The 18,534-nt window shown below is 41.8% G+C and overlaps 1 protein-coding gene and 1 pseudogene across 1 annotated transcript in view; both read right to left on the reverse strand.

Moving 5' to 3' along the window:
* Peli1 (pellino E3 ubiquitin protein ligase 1) overlaps positions 1 to 12,978 on the reverse strand; it is a 52,754-nt gene extending 39,776 nt beyond the window's left edge. The window contains exon 1 of the mRNA XM_052734736.1: positions 12,854 to 12,978. The gene's annotated coding sequence lies outside the window, so the exon portion shown is untranslated. The remainder of the gene's footprint in view (positions 1 to 12,853) is intronic.
* Positions 4,935 to 5,504, reverse strand: LOC128108314 (ATP synthase subunit g, mitochondrial-like; annotated as a pseudogene).
* Positions 12,979 to 18,534: the final 5,556 nt, after the last annotated feature.

An 18,534-nucleotide genomic window follows, 5' to 3' on the forward strand; every position in this document is an offset into this window, starting at 1 on the left:
TCTTGCAAAAGACCTGGGGGTTCAGTTCCTCGCACCTACATGGAGGCTCACAACCATATGGCTTCAGTTCCAAAGGATCCAGCACCCTCTTCTGGCTTCTACAGGCAGTAGGCACAAATGTGGTACCTATACATGCAATCAGGCAAAATACTCATACATGTGAAATAAGATAAGGGAATAAATCTTGCAAACATTTGAGACATGTTGATAATTACATTCAAACTTTGTCCCCTGGCTAGCCAACACTACTACCTATCTACTAAGGATACTGTGGCTATGCTATGATCTAATGTAATTAGAAACTAAGATCTAATGCAATTTTCCCAATTGCAGGTTAAACACCTATGTGCTATATGCTTATAATTTTGGAATTTTAGAATTCAAGAGGCCAAGACAGGAGGATTGCAAGTGTAAGGCCAGCCTGGGTTAAATAGTAAGATCCGGTCAAAAACAAATAACAAAACACAAACAAGAGTCTGTGATTTTCATTCAGAAAAAACGGCCTCAGTTTGTTTCTTCACTACATACTCAATGCCTGCACACCACTTTCTCAATACACAGGAAATAACTCTGACAACAATATGGAGGATGCATGAGAAATATGTGGTGACTAGAACCAGGGACATCAAATAAAAATAATCATAGCAGAATGCTAATAACAATAAAAATAGTTTCTAATTTCTGGGTATCTATTTTATGTTTGCTCTGCGCTATAAAAAGGTATTTAGATCCTTGAGTTTAAGTAAATCAAGTCAACTGCCCAAGGCAACAGAGCTGCTAATCCCATGGAGGAGGAATCTGACTCCCGTTTTCTTCTAATCAAAGTTTCTCTCTCTTGTTCTACCTTATCTTTACTGTGAATAATACTCAGAGTGGGAAAAACACCAAAATTAAAGGTGCTATTAGACTAAAACATGGGGAGTAAGTCCAAAGATGAGAAGCTTCAAAGAACAGTTTAGTGGTGAATTTAAGAACTAGAGAGAAAGAAACAAGAGTACCTGTAAGACCCCCTAAATCAAAAACAACCTTGGAATCACTACTTGTTTTATAAGTAAAATGTGGTGCATGACTCACAGTAGGAGCACACCTATAATTTCAACACTTGGGAAGTCAGTTTCAAAGTCAGCTGGACTATAGAGAGTTTAAGGCCAGCCTGAGATACTATATAATAAGAATGTGTTTCAAAAATCCTAAGTAAACAAATAAGAACTATGGCTCTAGCCAGATAAAATAAATGAAAAATGTGCATTTTAATATGATCCCCTGGTTTCTTATAATAATATTTGAGAAGTAATGATATGGATCCATTAAGTAGATGAAGAAGACAACCACATCAAAAGCCAGTCCATAGAGCTAGAACCAAGGCTTTTAATCTCTGGTTTCATGGTTTGTCTACAAACAACATTCTGAACTTCATTTACACGAGATTTAAGCTACAGAATCTTTAGAACTTGAAATGATTTTAAATCAAATTATTGCTAAGTATTTTAATTTGTTTCTACCCCTTTTGGAATTTGAAGTGTCCCTGTTAATTTTCTTCAATCTTTCAATACCTTTAATGAAACATTAAAATGCTATCCCTGAATATAAAGTATTCTTAAGTTCATGTAGTGTCAAGAGTGAATCATCAATATAAAGAGACATTAGTACAGACTGTCTCTCAGAAGCAAATCAGTATAGAAGTGAGACTTTCTATAGGCAAACAATTTGAAGTCACGGAATCTTGAAGTTGGAAGAGACTTTAAGGCTGAGATGACAAATAGACGTCATCTAAAATGCCAACTACGTATAAATGCTGTTTCAGGAAAGGAGTCTGGTTGAATGCTGCTGCGCATGTCTATAATACCGCACAGCACAGCACAGCACAGCACAGCACTCAGGAAGCTAAGGCAGAATAACCATAAAGCCATCCCAAGTACTACAGAGCACGTGACTTTGTAAAGATGAAGAAACTACGGCTAAGGGGGATTAAATGAAATACACAAAGCTATGACATAAACAAATCAGAACTCTAGGTCCCTCGACTTTAGGGATTGGGATTTTTATCCCACACGTAATGCCGCTCCTCTCTGATGTATTTATACAATAAAAACGTTTTTATGTAACAGATAATAAAAGCCAAACCAATTAAAATTTAACAGGGAGGGAATACACACCTTTGAAGGTTTTATTAGGCTATTACAGGGTTTGCAATCCTATAATAAAGACATATTCATGTAAGTACATTCAAAGATTTAAATGAAGCCCACAACCTTTAGGTTCTATCACTGTGATCAATGAATCTCTGACTCAAACTGTTTCCTGACAATTTCACTTCACGGTGAATTTTCCCATATGACAATTCTTTAGAGTTTAGCCGTTATGACTCAGGGCACCTCGATGCTATGAAGGAGCTTTCAATATAAGGGGTAGGAGGAGAATGAGGAGGCCTACTGAATCATTAACAGCCTACACAGTTATGAAACCCAGCAAATTCTTTTTGGAAACCATTTTCAAAGCAGCTTTAGGAGGCAAATTCTGATGAAAGCCTTATTAAAAGACTGGTCTTTAAGAGGTGATCTGTAAAGAAAATCAACCTCTTATTTATTTAAAGACACACAACTTTCCTGGTTTCTTTTTGAATGTCAGTGATCCATATTTTTTGATTTGGGTATCACTAAAGTCAGTGTAAGCCCTATGTTCAACAGTTTAAGAGCCTCCTCAACATCTGTCATAGCTCTCGGGTAAACTGTGAGAACTAGTTCAGAGACCGAATCATCCTACTTCATGTGAAAATTACAGTAAAGCAGTAAGTACATGTGAAGAGCGTTCTCACACAGTAAGTCTACAGGGTGGTGGTTTCTCATTCAAAATAGCTACTACCTTACAAAGACACATCTTAACACATTTTCTCATGAATAATAAACTTAATTAGGTTTGTAATGCAGATGTTCTTGTCCTTTTATGGTAAATGGTAATGAGAACAATCTGAAGAAAATCCATCATGCTAACCATAGCCTGAAATGAAGTAAACTACCTTCCAGTACTCACAGTTCATTAAATCTGGTGTAAACCCTGAGGAACTCAAGTATTAAGGATAGTGTCTGCCAGGAATCAGGAATACAGCGTTGAGGTTTTGAAGAACCAACAAAGCACCTCTTAATGTTTCCACTTACTGTTAAGAAATAAAACTAAACTTAATTGAGCCTTCAAAAAATTAGCCCCACTTATATGTTGAAAACTATAGTAAACAAGTAGGAAAAATTAAGGCCAATCACTCTGTATTTCATTCTTGTGGAAGGAAGGTATAAACTTATCATCATATTACCCCTCTTCTCCTGTCTTCTGCTTGAATATGGGGAAAAACTCCACAGAAATCCAGACAATCCTCTCCTAAGGCCATGTGCAATTGTATTATTATAGTGCTAATTAAGGCTCCAATTGTTTCACATTTTTGGAAAAGACAACAAACACTGAGAGCAGAACATAACCTTGGAAATGTCACTCAGCTGTTAGTTCTGTATCAAATGTTGCTCTAACAGCATACAGTTCCACCTGAATGTAGTATTAATTTATGAAGCTTTCAATTCAGTATGTCTATTTCTGTGTCCTATATTGATCTAAAAATATATATCCCACAGGTCAAGTAGCTGTATCTTGGTGTCTAACTGACAGAATACACCACCATCACCAGATACACATTTTAAAAAAATTAAAGCAAAACAAAGACAAAGATAAGGTGTTAAAAAGAAGCAGATAAGGCAGAAGCAGGAAAATGCTCCACAGTTACCTTTCCTTCTTAGGCCCTTCCCTCATTTCAAGTTCATTTTATCAGTACGAAAACGGTAGGCTGGGTGGAAAGTTCCACACAACAGCAACAGGCACAACTAAAGCTGGCAAAAGAACATAAAGAAAGCAAGCAGAGGAGCTGGGGGATGGCTTAGAGTTAAGAGTGCTTGCTGCTCTTGCCTAGGACCTGGGTTCAGTTCCCAGCACTCACATGATGGCTTACAACCGTCTACAACTCCAGAGGACTGGACACCCCTCTTCTGGCTTCCCTGAGCACCAGGCACACACATGGTACACATACATACATGCAGGCAAAACATACACATCAAATAAATCCTAAAGAAGAAAAGAAAGCCAGTGGCAGAGTATGGAAAGATGAAAATGAAGAAGGCAGAGATGTGAAATTAGAGTACTTTGCAACACCCAAGCTGAGGACCACTACCTGGAATCTACTGCTGCTTAGTTATCATAGGCTTTTTTTAAAAACTGTCGTTTTTTAACAGGTGAATCAAAGCTTTTACAGCTTTCAGAGTTACCATAAAGCCCAAGAATTAAACATAGGCTGCTCTGTATTTTACGCTAGCACAGCAGTGTTTAAAACACATTAACAGTACCTCCATCCTAATAGTATGTTTACATAAGGACTGAGTCTGGGTCTTTATACACACACACACACACACACACACACACACACACACACACACACATATATATATATATATATATATACACATGAATATGTTTTTTAAAAAAACCCTACATTTCTAACAACTTACAGAAAATATTTTAAGATAGGGCTTTGCTAAAGTATTCTTAATACACCTGGACATGGTGGTACATGCCTTTAGTACCAGCATTCCAGAGGCAGAGGTAGAGGAAGACAGATGTCTGTGAGTTCAGGGCCGGCCTGGTCTATATAGTGAGTTCAGGACAGCCAGAGCTAGAGAGAGAGACCCTATTTCAACCAACCAGCCAACCAACCCACCAGCCAACCAACCCACCAAAACCAAAACCAAAACCAAAACCAACAACGTATTCCTTTCTTTTCTTTTTTTTTTTTTTTTTTTTGGACAGGTAGTATTTTATTCAGATAGCAATCTCAATGCACATGGTTCAAGAACATTCAAATAAGAACTCAAATAAAATCAGATGTTAAAGACTGGTCTTCAAACATCATAGCTAATGATGCCACGTTTGCTTATGATCTCTCTGATATAAAACCACATCCTCATCTCAGTGGCAACCAAACCATTCCACACAGTTTCCTTAACTATAAGCTGAAGCGACCAGTTTTAGCACTTTTGAATTATTTTGTTTTCACACTCTGAATAGTTGTAGGGAGTTCAGCAGAGGTTGGAGGAACCAGCTCATTCTTGGCGTAGTACCAAAATGTGGCCAATCAAGGCTTTGAGTAAGTCATGACAGTGTTCACCAGCACCAGAGCCTTGCCTGAGAAGTTACTGATGAACTTGGCCATGGTCTAAGGTGAAAGGTCCATCTCCCCGAATCCATAAAGTATTCTTAATACAGATATGCATTTATAGTCTTAATGGCCATAATTAAAGTTCACAAATTCTGATTACTGCCATTAAACTCTAAAAATATGAATGAAAAAGTTGTACTTCCTCCATCATTAGATATAACTAGAAAAAGTGTGGTCTTTATTAAATCATCTAAGTAAGTTTCATTTCTCAGGTTGGAAATATTGACTGTAGGAAGTACAAAGTAACATTAATTTTTCAAAATTAATAATGTCTACATATACACTGTCCTATGGAAAAATTTCTAAAAATCTCTAATGAAGAGTTTCTAGGTGTTTAAACATTTGGGTAAGATTCCTTTTTTTTCACCCCATGGTGGGGGTGCTGTAAGGTCCAGGGGTGAGCTCACTACTATTATAATGCTCAAATGGCACAGGCTCAAACCCCCTCTAAAGTCCTATCTCTCTACCATAGACTAGGTGGCTCTCAGACCTCATCAGAGAAGTTTCTTTGTGTAGTGTACAGCAGTTATACAGAAATTCACAAGCTGTCAAAGTGCAAAGAACCAATGTCAGTGGAACGCTCAGCCACAAAGGGGACATCTGTGTCACGTATCTCCTCGAGGCTCAAGGGGCCACCACAGAAGAGGGCAGAAAGACTGTAAGAGCCAGAAGACTGGAGTGAAACTGTCTTCTGGACTTGACAGGTCAGATGCACTCATGAACTCACAGCAGCTATACCTGTCTACAAAAGCTCAAACCCGTCAACATTATAACGTGGAAAGAGGAGGGGCTCATGAACATGGCTTCTAAGACAGAGTTTTCTTTAGGAATGTGGCCCCTGGCAGGTCAGTACGGCCATGAATGGCCCCTCACCCTGGAACATATGGACAGCACAAGTTGGACTGGATAGGTTTTTTTTTAAAAGACAAGTTGGGATGAGGTGAGGGAGATGTGGGAGGAGTGACAGTGAATAATAATCAAAATACATTGTATGAAAATTCTAAAGACATTATTCTAATAATGAAGATTTAACTACTGATCTGAGAAATTAAGCATGAATATACAATTTGTGATTCATTTCCACATGTACATGTGTGGAGGCCAGAGACTGATGTAGGCGTCTTCCTCGGTTGCTCTCCTTCTCATTTTTGAGACACAGTCTCTTCAAGAATCTGGAGCTCACTATTTCAGCAAAGTCAGCTAGCTGGGATTACAGGTACACGGCTTATGTTACATGGGTGCCAGCGATCCACACTTACGTGTATGTATGTAATTACTTTGATCATGCTCCCCTTCTCTCCTCCCACCGAACCCCTTCTTCCCAACAAGTACCTCTCATACTTTTATATCTTTGGGTTGTTTTTTTTTTTTTCCTGAGGGGGGTGGATCCACTGTATTTAGTTAAATTACTTGGATAAACATGGGTGTGAGGTAATTATTTACTTGATCAAGAGCAACGTATCATGGCTACACCATTGAGAAACGATTCTTCTCTCCCCCAGCAATCATTAACTGCCTATAGAGTTCCTCGGGGAGGCTGAGGCCTTATGAGTCCATCCCCATCCATGATGGAACGCCAATGGGCTCAACTCTGTGCAGAGAACCATTTTGGCTATGAGTTCATGGTGCCCCAGCCATGCCATGTCCAGAAGACAGGCTTCAACGGTGCCGCTTTCCATCTCCCAGCACTCACATTCTTTGCACCCCTGCTTAATGATGCTTCCTAAACCTTACAGGGAGTGATACGGATGTCCTACTTAGGACTGGATACTTAAACCTTACTTATTTTCAAGTACCTTCATCAGTTATAAGTCTCTACATTAACTTGCCCACTGCCAATAGATACTTCTCTGGCCAAGGCTGACAGCAGCACTAATCTAGGGGTATAAACAATTTAGAAGGTAATTTTACAACAATAGTAATTCTCCCCTAGGGCCTATAGCCTCCTTATCCGGGGCTTTTGACCAGGTTCAGAGTACCTGGTATGAACTATTTCTGTGTAGTAGGCTTATAAAAAACACCCGAAAGTGGCTGGTTACCACTGTAACACTTACACAACTACTGTTCCATAGGCACGTCTCGGCTGGCAGGTTGGAACTGTAGATCACATGGTTGACAGCTGCTTTAAGATCACTGAGGACTTTCCTTCACTAGAAGCCTACCTTCCAGCACTGTGAAAGCTGGTCAGCAGGGAGGAAGCTTTGAGCTCAGTTCCAGCAGGCCTTCTCTACATCCTGCAATCAAGGTGTGTGGTCGATCTCAGTAATAGGGTCTTATCTAGTTCTTGGTTAAGAGCAGTTGACTGTAGCCTGTATTGTTTTGGGGTCCTTTAAGACCTCCATGACCAATAACTTATAATGTGGTATCCCATACCTGGCACTGGGATTTTTATTAATAATGTAAAGCCTTCTAAGAGGAGCATTATCTACCTATGCAGAATAACTCCCAAAATGATGTCTTTCCTAATGATCCTTTATCTTCCTCTCTCTCCATAGTCCCTCTACTACTCCCCTGATATATTTCCATATGTGTACAAATTTTTAAGTAATACACAAAAGTAGAAAGACTATATGAAGTTTCATGTATCCATCTGTTCGGCATCTATCCCCAACTATTTTTAGTCTAGGCCAATTACATACCATCAATGTTTTCTCCTTTTCAAATAATTTAAAACCAAAACATTCCAGACATCCTATTTTTGGTATGTGCACATTGTATATAGGTGTGTGCACCCATGCTAGGAGGCCAGAGGTTGACATCAATGGGGCCTTCCTCAAGGACTCCCCACCTCATCCTTTTGTTGTTGCTTTTTGATTACACCTAATCTGTTTAGATAGACTCTCCCACTACACCTTTGATTGAGCTAGACTGGCTGGCTAGCACGGCCCAGGAATCACCCTGTCTGTACCACCCCGGGTTTACAGGCATGTGACACATGAACGCAAGGACCAAACTCGTATTCTCCGGCAAACAGGAAGCACTTTCCCGACTATACCATCTCAACAGCCCCTAGAGATTTTACTTTATTAACTATCCCTACAAAGTAAAGATCTATATCATCACACCTTAAAAGAAAAACTGACAATTCCTCTTCACTAAATATCCAGGGTCTACACTGTCCATATTTTCCAGACATCCTTTTACAGTTAACTTGCTCAAAGCACCATTTAACTAAAGTCCACTTTCTACATTTGGTGGAGTTCCCTCTTATGGCAATTTAAAATCTTACAGTTTCTTCTTCTCTTGCCTTTTGCCATTTATGTTGGAAAGAAACATGGTCATTTCTCTTTTGAAATGTGAAATATTTTTAAATTTTTAATTCTGGTGGTGATGGGGTTTGAACCCATGGCCTCATAGATATTAGCAACTAAGCAAGACCCTCAGTGTGCTCATTCATTTTATTGTTTGGGTCTTATGGTTAGAATGTAAACCAGCAGTAGCACTTTGTGTGATGTCAATAACTAGACAGTACTCACACAGAAAAAGTACTCAGTAGATACTGAGTAAATTATTGGCATTAATGTCAATATCTAGTAGCAGTGAGTGGAACCCATTTTCTAAACACAGTAGGACATCAAGCAGCCACTGTTAAGCAATCAGAATTTGGTAGACAGCATGGTATTTATTTGCTATTGCTTGCTTTAATGCCCTCAGAAGTATACTTCCAAAACAAGAGTTGACCATACTTTGTATGTTGAAATTCAGCTGGAATTTAGTATAATAAACTAGAGTGTTTAAGTGTGTTTAAATATTTCTTTGTTTATTCTAGATAGTTGGGCAGGGGAGAACAAACTCCAGAAAAAAAAAAAAAAAAAAAAAAAAGGAGGAGGAGGCAGAAAATTATGGGAAACTAGGGATACTACATATTTTTACAGTTAGCCGCATCCCAAGAGGGTCATTACAAAATAAAAGTAACAACAAATGCTTTGAAAAGGAAGTAAATTCCATTTGTGCTGAATTAATTTTTAACTACACAAATGGTCAAGATTAACTGGCAGATGTCAGGATTTTCTCATTTACAGGCATTAGTAACATTCTATTTTTCTACAAATGGCATTGTGAGGTGTAATATTACAGGACACAAGAGGTACAAGCGGCCTCAGGCAAGCCTAAGGAGCTGAATTTAATCTCTGGACCCACACAGTGGAAGAAGAGAATCAATTTCCAGTTGTCCTCTGGCATCTACCTGTATGGCAAAGCTTCTGTAGGTGGGTAACAAACATGCATCTTCCTCACAAACAAAAATAAGCAAAATGCAAAACTGTGTGTCTGAAGTAGAGCTTACTGTGGCAAAATCATCATCATCTAAAACATCCTAACAAGTCATTTCTCTTAAATCACCCAATGGAGCTAGCTACCCCTCTCTAAACCTATTTCTGAAAGTAGCTACTTATTTCATCAAAGAATTCCCATCTTCCAGGCATAGAGCATTCCTAGGGAGGCTAAGGAAGGAGGATTTTCAGTTCAAGGACTAGATGGGCTACAAGGCAAAATCTTATTGGGGCGGGGGGGGGGGGGGGAGGAGGGGGGTGACTCTTAGAAACAAAAAAACCTGTAAATTCCCTGACTCAAGAAATCTCATGCTTTCTTTCTCTTTACTATAAATTCATTTCACCAGAACAAAATTACTTAAAATTTACTAAGTATAATGTTAGCCAGTCTTTCCAACCATTGATCTATTTAAAACAACACAGAAAAGACTAATAGATAACATGAACTCATACCCAGATCTCTGAATGACCCGTATTTCTTGTTTTAAGGTCCCACACATTAGTGTAGGCTGAGGAGGTCAAACGTTAACAAAGAAAAACAACAAAGTGTAAAAACTCCACCACAAAGTCTAGTAAGAAACTCTAGAACAACCCAAATCATGTGAAAGAATGTTTTTATTTACTTTTCTGTAATGTGTAGAGGGACTCTGAGAAAGATGGCTACATATAAACTCAAAGTGCTATGTGTAATTCACTGTCTGGGACTTCAACTAGAATTTTGTTCCTTATTTATAAATGTTTCCAGGAATCTTTAATATTGTACTTCCTAAAATCTTTATCAGTTTTCCTTATCTATTAATTTTCCTTCTTTCAATGCATTTTTTAAAAATATGCTTTATATTTCTCAGTTAAAAGTCACAACTGGAATAAAACATTTTTTTCAAAAATGAATCCCCAAACCACCTCAAGGGCCATCATATATTAACCACTACAACATTTTAACATAATATGTGTGTGATCTCTGTAAGTCTGAGTGATAGGCCTATTTTACTGTTCCACGAGAAGATCTATATACATGCTGGACAGTTTCCAATTCTAAGTCTTGGCGTAAAACGTCTACCACCTACAGAAGCTTCTATCTGAAAAACTGTTCACAAAGCAGAACTCTGTATCTACTGGGCAATGGAGCACATTCTAAGTCAAGGGACTCAAAACACAATTGACATTTTGAAAAGTGAAAAGGAAGCGGAAACTAAGGTAACTGGAAACATTCTGAGGCTTCCCCCTGAAACTTGCCTCAGTAGCATCATTTCCTGTCCATATTTTTCTGCCATTTGTTTCAAAGGGCCCCAAAGAGCTCCGGAAACCTGGAAATCCAAAATTCACCTACTTCCTCCTCTGGACTCCTGGGATGGACTACGCAAGGACACTGTTAGCAGTTTCTTTAAAAGTACAAATGGCACTGGCAAATCTGGTTGGTAAGTACCATGGGAAAAGTTCAAAATAAGGTTACTTACATGCCAATTTTAAGAAGCACATAAATAATCTCCAAATATGGAACTAAGGCAGATTTCCAGCTTACTGTTTTCAAGTCAATAAACAGAACTACACTTCTATTACACTAAACAAACAAACAAACAAACAAAACAAAACAAAAAAACCCAAAAACCTAGGTGGCAAGTTTCCTCTTTAAAAGTCTTAAATTTATTAGATGAGACGCTATAACCATAACATGCAATCTTCCACACTTAACTGTTGCCGTTTTCAAAGGGTTAACCGTACAATCTATCAACAAACTTCAGAAAAGGGATAGGCTAGAGAACAGGGAAGAAAATAAAGTCTCACTTTCATTTTCTGACACACCCACCAGATGTAAATCCGGGGGCAGCTATACATTACAAATGAAATTATTTAAGTGAAAGCACTGCTATTACAGTTCTGAATCTCATACAACTCAGGACAAGAACCTGTAGAAATAACACTTGATTTAAATTTTTTCACACCTTCCATTGATACCAGAATTAAAAAAAAAATACTCTAAGTATTTACTACAGATGTGAAAAGAAAACCAAAAAGAAAGAAAGAAAAATAAAAAAAGAATTTATATGCTTATTTAGACAATCAGGAGGTTTCAAGTATGTGTATCTGAGGACTTTGAGAAAATATCTTCTGTTACCTGCAAAAATGTATCGTAAACCGAAACAGAAGAATTTGAGGAACTGCACCTTTTCCATAATTCAAAAACTTTAAATTCACACTACTAGGCAAACTCAGTCCATGTGAAGGAAAGACAATGACACAGAAGTCTGACACAAAAGATCACCTGCTACGAAGACAAAGTAACAATCTACTGAGTAAGAGAAAGTAAAGAGCCTCTGAACAAAACAGACAACCCACTGATTCCTAAAAGCTTCAGTTCTCGGTAGAATCAAGCAGCGAACTTGTGTTTAGTAGCTAAAACATGCTAAAGGTATTTTAAGTAGAAACTCTCTCCTCCCCTCAGCTTGCTCCGACTTCGAACGAGTCTTGCACAGATAAACATAAGAGATGGCGAAGTGAGTTACGACCTACAGTATCTTCACCACTCGGAACATTTTTCAGAAAGTCCTTTGAGGTTTTAAGATTCAAACACTATTTTAAAAGAATCATTGTTTCAACTACCTAACAATTACTCAGGTTTCTTTCAGACTTCACTTAACCTGTAAGTAAAATGAGCATCTTTAACTTTTCCACAGGGCATTTGGAGAATGAGTTATTACTCATAAACGCTCTCGGAGCCTCAGACACCAGGCGCGGTACCTCAAGCGTATCCATCAATTTGAGGGCTTTCTGGACCTCAGTTTACCCACTTACGGAAACGGGCTTGGCAAGGGCCCGGGAGGTGAAATTAATTAGTATTTTTAAAATGCTCTGAGATCCAAAGATGAAAGGAAATGTGAGAGGCACGCAGAGATGATGACAATAATCATAACAATAAAAAGAATGACTAACTTGGAAGTCTGCGTTATGTAAGGAAGCAGGCAAGTTACCAGATTCCCACAAACAAAAGAGAAGCCCACCGCCTCTTTGTTCCCCTTCCACTTCTCCGGCCTGCAGCCGGGCCGCGGGACCGAGAACCGGGCAAGCCGGGCAGGGGCTCGCCGCCGCCGCGCGCCGGCTCCTGCCCGCTCCTGCCCGCTCCAGCCCGCTCCAGCCGTGGGGGAGGGCGTTCCGGGCAGCTCCTCACAAAGGCGCTTGCTTCCTCCCACCGCGCGGGATGCGGCGCCGCAAACTCCGCTCCCCGCCGCCTCCCCGCGGGCGCGCGCACCGCCGCGCCGCCGCCACCGGCCGAGGCTCGGAGGAAGTTCCGCGCCGCCGGCCCCCCGCGCCCCCTTCCCGGCGCCGCACTCACCGGACGACGGCTGGTGGCCGGAACGCCAGCTCGGCCCGCCGCGAGGGCCGGAGCGCGGACACCCGGGGCGGGCGCGGGGGCGGCGCGAGCACCGGTTGATCGCAGGCACCCGCGGAGCCCGCCGCCTTCCCGCCAGCCGCCGAGCCCCGCGAGGCCGAGCGGAACGCGGAGCCGAGCGCCGAGGAGCGCGGACCGGAGAGGGGCGCGGGCCCGCTTTGTGGGGAGCTCCCCGGGGCTGCGGGCAGATCCGATGGCGCTGCACGGCCGCTGCAGCCGCTGCTCCTGCCGCCGCTGCTGCTGCTGCTGCTGCTGCTCCCGCTGCTGGTGCTGGCGCTGGAGAGGAGGCGGCGGCGGCGCCCCCGACGGTCCCTCCGCCTCGAACCGCCTTTGGGTCACTGACACACACTGGGAGGGAGGGGAGGAACTAGCGGGAGGGCGGGGCATGAGGGGACGGGGCAGGGCCACATCGGGAGGCGGTGCCGAGGAGGCTCTTGGGAGCTGTAGTTCTCTGAGAGGGGGAAAAAAAAAAGCATCTATTGTGGAGGGGCCTAGGGCTCGCTCTGAGTTGCGCGTGCGCAAGGGGATTGGGGCGGGGACTGTTACCATGGTCACCGATTCACCAAGCCTGAAGGTTCAGTACTGTAGTTGACTAAACAAGGCTGGTCTTGTGTCTTTGGTGCCATTGGGTTCGGGCCCATAGCCAGTCTCTCCTGCTTCACCCCACCCCCAACAACAAGCCTCACCACTTTGAAGTGCCCAGTGAAATCTCACTTCCTCCCGACATGGCAGTCTCTCTGGCTGCTCAGATTTCTTCTACAAATCTTAAAGTGAACTTACCCGAGACACTAAATCTAGTTGTTCTTAGCATTTTAACAATTAAGTTATAAAACTGTTAGGAGAATGACCAATAACAGAATCCCATAATTTCTTTTCTCAGTTACCTACATTTAACTTTAGTACTGGCAAAGGTAAAGTTCAGCATTAATAACATCGTTTGATCATTGTCATGCAATTTGCTCATCTTAAAAATCTGTAATTCTTCAGACATCCAAATTCCATAAATATCAGTTCAGAAGATAAGTGGAGAGTTCAAAACTGTTCAGTGTACATATTAGCCAATTTTCATTTAGTAATGAGAAACCTGAACCACGGTTTGGGTATGCTGTTGGACTGCTCAGCTAAGTCTACACCCATTCTAGTTACCCAGGTATGTATATGTGGTGGTGGTGAGAGGTGTGGAGACAGCCAGGACGATGTATTGGCTCTCCAGAAGGTGTAGAGGTCACCTGCCTCATTTTCTCTCAGTAGACTACTGAGAAATCTACAACCTGGAGAGAGAGGGGGAAAAAAAAGATTAATGCCCAAGAATCAGACATATATTTTTAGAGGGGAAACTCAGGATTTTCAAATAGCCTCAGGACCAGAAAGCCTTGATGCCCACAGACGATGTAATTTTTTGATCATTCAAAAAACACAGGGGCCGGGCGGTGGTGGCGCACGCCTTTAATCCCAGCACTTGGGAGGCAGAGCCAGGCGGATCTCTGTGAGTTCGAGGCCAGCCTGGGCTACCAAGTGAGTCCCAGGAAAGGCGCAAAGCTGCACAGAGAAACCCTGTCTCGAAAAACCAAAAAAAAAAAAAAAAAAAAAAAAAAAAAAAAAAAAACACAGGGACTGGGGAGACAGCTCTGAAGTTAAAAGCACTGGCTGCTCTTCCAAAGGAGCTGGGTTCAGTTCCCAGCACCCACGTGATGACTCACAACCATCTGTAATTTCAGTTCCAGGGAATCCAATACCGTCTTCTGGCCTCATCAGCACACAGACATATATGCAGGCAAAACACCTATATTTAAAATATTTTAAAGTATTCAATGTAGCTATTTAAATAAAATATTAAAAAACAAGTGAACATGTTTACTATGTGCCAGGCACTTTATTGAGCCTCAAAACTAGAGCTATAAGAATATAAAAGAAGAATACTTTGTATTCAAAGTTCTTACTCCGCCAAGGGAGAGACAGGTAAATGGACTCAGTGTGAGCTGTGCTGTCGTAGGAAAATGCATACTACCTCAGACTTGGGCAAGGGCAGGAAGTGCTTCCGAGATCATTTGAATGTGGGGATGACTCGGTTTTCATATTTGTGTATTTTAGAGGAAAGAGAGAAGTAAGGGAGAGCATAAAATGCAAAGACACAAAGGCCAGTGAGCAGTTTTGCTAGCAACGGTGGAACGGCATCGGGGAGAGAGGCAAGAGGAAGCTTCAGAAAACCACAGCAGACAGCTAAGCCCGTGAAGGCTTGAGTGATATGCTAAAGAACACCATCTTCTTTTTCTTCTGGAAGCAGTGGGTTATAAACATGAAATTTCGATAAAATATATGCTTTCGAAAAATCAGTCTGTGAGATGTAAAATATGCGAAGTTGTCTTAGTCAGCATCCTATTGCTGTGAAGAGACACCATGACCACGGCAGCTCTCATAAAGGAAAACATTTAATTAGGGCTGGCTTACAGTTCAGAGTTTCAGTCCATTATCACCATGTCGGAAAGAATGGCAGTGCCCGGGCAGACATGGTGCTGGAGAAGGAGCCAAAAGTTCTACATCAGCAAGAAGAGAGAGAGACACTGGGCCTGGCTTGAGCATCTGAACCCTCAAAGCCTGCCCCCCAGTGACACACCTTCTTCAACAAGGCCACAGCTCTCACTAGCGCCACTTCCTGGCGACCAAGCCTTCAGATCTATGAGTCTGTGGGGGCCATTGATATTCAAACTGCCACGGAAGTCTCTTACAGTATTGTGGAGGGAGAGATGGAGACTCACTGGGTCACGGGAGGGAGCATGAGACAAAACTGCATGTAAGTAGGCCCTACTTAGAGAATAGAATTCTCTAGTGCTTAATTGCCTGTGTTTGGGGGTAAATGGTGACAGGAGGTTATGGGTGGGGTCCTTTGGGCTGAAACCAAACTCCAACTGATTTAAAAGCAATAAAGAAGGATTTCTTACCCACCTAGGTAAAAAAATCCAGGTAGGGGATGGCTATAGGGGTGATTGACTCAACGACCCAGTGAGTCATTAAAGACCTGTTTTCTCGTTTTCACAGTTTGTCTTTCTTAGCCTTAGTTTTCTGGTCAAGTGACAGTTGCCAACAGCTTCTGTTTTGCCATCGGTATCTAGGAAGACATAAGAAGGAAGTCTCTTTTGGAAGTTCCTTTTAGGAAGGACTGAAAACCCTTTCCTTCAAGCCTCAAGCAATTGCTTCCCATGCCGATATGTAAATTAAAAACGGGGGCCAGGAAATCGCACAAAGTTGTCTCAAGATGAAGACTCATGAACACTAGAGCAAAAGTAGTGAGTTTCCCAAAGTTGTGATGAAGAGGAGTGAGTATCCCAAAAAAATGTGGTAATTGCCCAAAATAAGCAGAATGGAGGCTGAGAAGGACATCACAATAGCCAGTACAAGGGAGAAGCCAAGGATGGCTCCCATGCTTCCAGCTTCCAGGTGTCCAAGTTAGTGATGCCATTCCTTAAATGAGGGAAGAAGGAGAGTGAGTTGCTTTTGAGAGTGGTTTGGTGTGGTGTGTCCTTTGAGTACACTGAGATGTACCTCTGGAACATCTAGGTGGAGGGGCTTCAGTGACGAGTCCCGTGGCTCTTGGGCTGTGGAAAGGGATCAGGGCAATAGAGACACAAGTGGAATGGCCATCATAATGGATTGCTACTGAAATTATAGGGATGGATAAGGCTGTGGTGTGTACAGCATAAGAGGAGGAATCGGTAACGGAACCTGGAGCACACTGGCTGGCACTGAAGAAGTACTCAGCAAGAGGGAGATGATTCCCTGGGAAGCAACAAGAGAACTGGGAAAATTGGGGGAGGGGGGAGCTCTGAATCTGTCACTGGGTGTGAAGTTGGTCTACAAAAAGCCGCAAGGACTGACATGTTAGGATTGGCAGTCAATAGAAAAGCGGCTATGATAAGCTTCTTCCATATACTGAAAGAGAAATTAGAGGTAGGAAAAACAACAACAACCACCTAAGGACTAAATTTACAACTTCTAAAACACAAGTTTTGCTGGGTAAGTTACTGAGCAAATTAAGTCAGTTAAAAGAAAATAAAAATGGTTGCTTGAAGGCAGAGTAATAGACTCTCTACAAAAATAAAGCACATTGAACAACACCACACACGCACTAAAGAAAAAGTCCCCAAACACTAAAGAGAAAAGTCCCTCAAACGCAGTGTGGTTTGTGGGGTAGTACCAAGTATTTTAATATTTGTGTGATTGCAGCTGCTGGTAAGAGCAGGGCCAGCGGCAGGTGACATAAAAGTTATTTGAAGTAGCATGTCTGAAAACACTTTAAAATGTGGTGAAAATGATAAAACCACGTATTTGAGAAGCTGAACGAACCCTAACCAGGGTAAATGCACACACATATGGAAACCACCACAGAGTTGTGAGATGGTTCAGTGGGGAAAATGTGCTCCCAAGCCTAGCGACCTGAGTGCTGAGAATTGTAACTATATGACTAAATATAAGAGAGCCCCCTCATTAAAAACAATCTAAAGATAATTTAAGGCGAAACAACAACACTGTACGATAAGACCATAACATACGCAGAAGTAAAATGTTTTGCAGCAAATAACTCAACGGGTTGAGGGAGGAAACCGAATCATATTGTTTAGAGTGAATGGTAGTAAGTTAGAAGAGCATATTCGGAAATATAGAATAGCTGTCAGAAATAAAACAAACACGGACACACAATAGTGAAGATAAAATGAAATTCTAGTCCTAAGACAGACCAACCCTGGATGGAGCGACAGAAACACAGAAGAAAGTTATGTCCTCAATGACTATGGAGCCGACACAGCTGCTCTGGACCAGTCCGAGTTCTGCACAGCTCAGTTTCAGCGGAGCAAGCCTACCGCAGTTTCGTGGACGAGGGTACGGTCTTCAGACTCGGGAGTACCCACACAATGCATGGAATCTGGCCTCCGCGCCAGCAACTCCACCCTGTCTGATTCCCTTTTCCTTCTTTCTTTCTTCCTCGCCACTATTCCGCGTGTGCATAGGTCTGGATACTAGGGGCAACTTTGTGAAATGGAGTCTCTCCGTTTACCTTCGCCCGGGCTCTGGGAACCACACTCAGGTCACCGGCCTTTCAGAGCTAGCTCTTTTCCCTGCTGAGCCGGCTCTCTGGTGCCTTGGTAATTTTTTGTTTTGTTCGGACGCAGCGTCTTCCTATATGTCCCAGGCTTGTCTCGAATCTGCTGTGTAATCCAGGCTGACCTCAAACTTGCTATCCTCTTGCTGCCTCTGCCTCCGGAGTACTGGGATCGCAGGCATGTGCCACCATGCCCAACTCCAGTTTTTCTAGAAGGCTAAAAATATGTGCAAATGCTTAGTATAGTCCTTAGGGTATAGACATAGCACATAGTCAGCACTTTACAATACTTTGGTCTGAGCCACAGTAATAAGCAGATACAACAAAATTTAGATACATGCTATAAACACAGGTGTAGAATTCAAGGTGGTGTTCACATATCATATATCAAGATCTGTGAAGCTCCTTTTGAAACTCTGTCTTTACCTTCACAACATAGCTCTTCAAAATTGGCAAGCCTTTGAATTCAGGACAGTTCTGTCACGGAAAATGAGTGTGCTTCCAAATTCTATCCATTCAGTCTCCAAAT

This window comes from Peromyscus californicus, unplaced genomic scaffold (genome assembly GCF_007827085.1).
Source record: "Peromyscus californicus insignis strain IS unplaced genomic scaffold, ASM782708v3 Scaffold_13__1_contigs__length_99412109, whole genome shotgun sequence".
Classification (NCBI taxonomy): domain Eukaryota; kingdom Metazoa; phylum Chordata; class Mammalia; order Rodentia; family Cricetidae; genus Peromyscus; species Peromyscus californicus.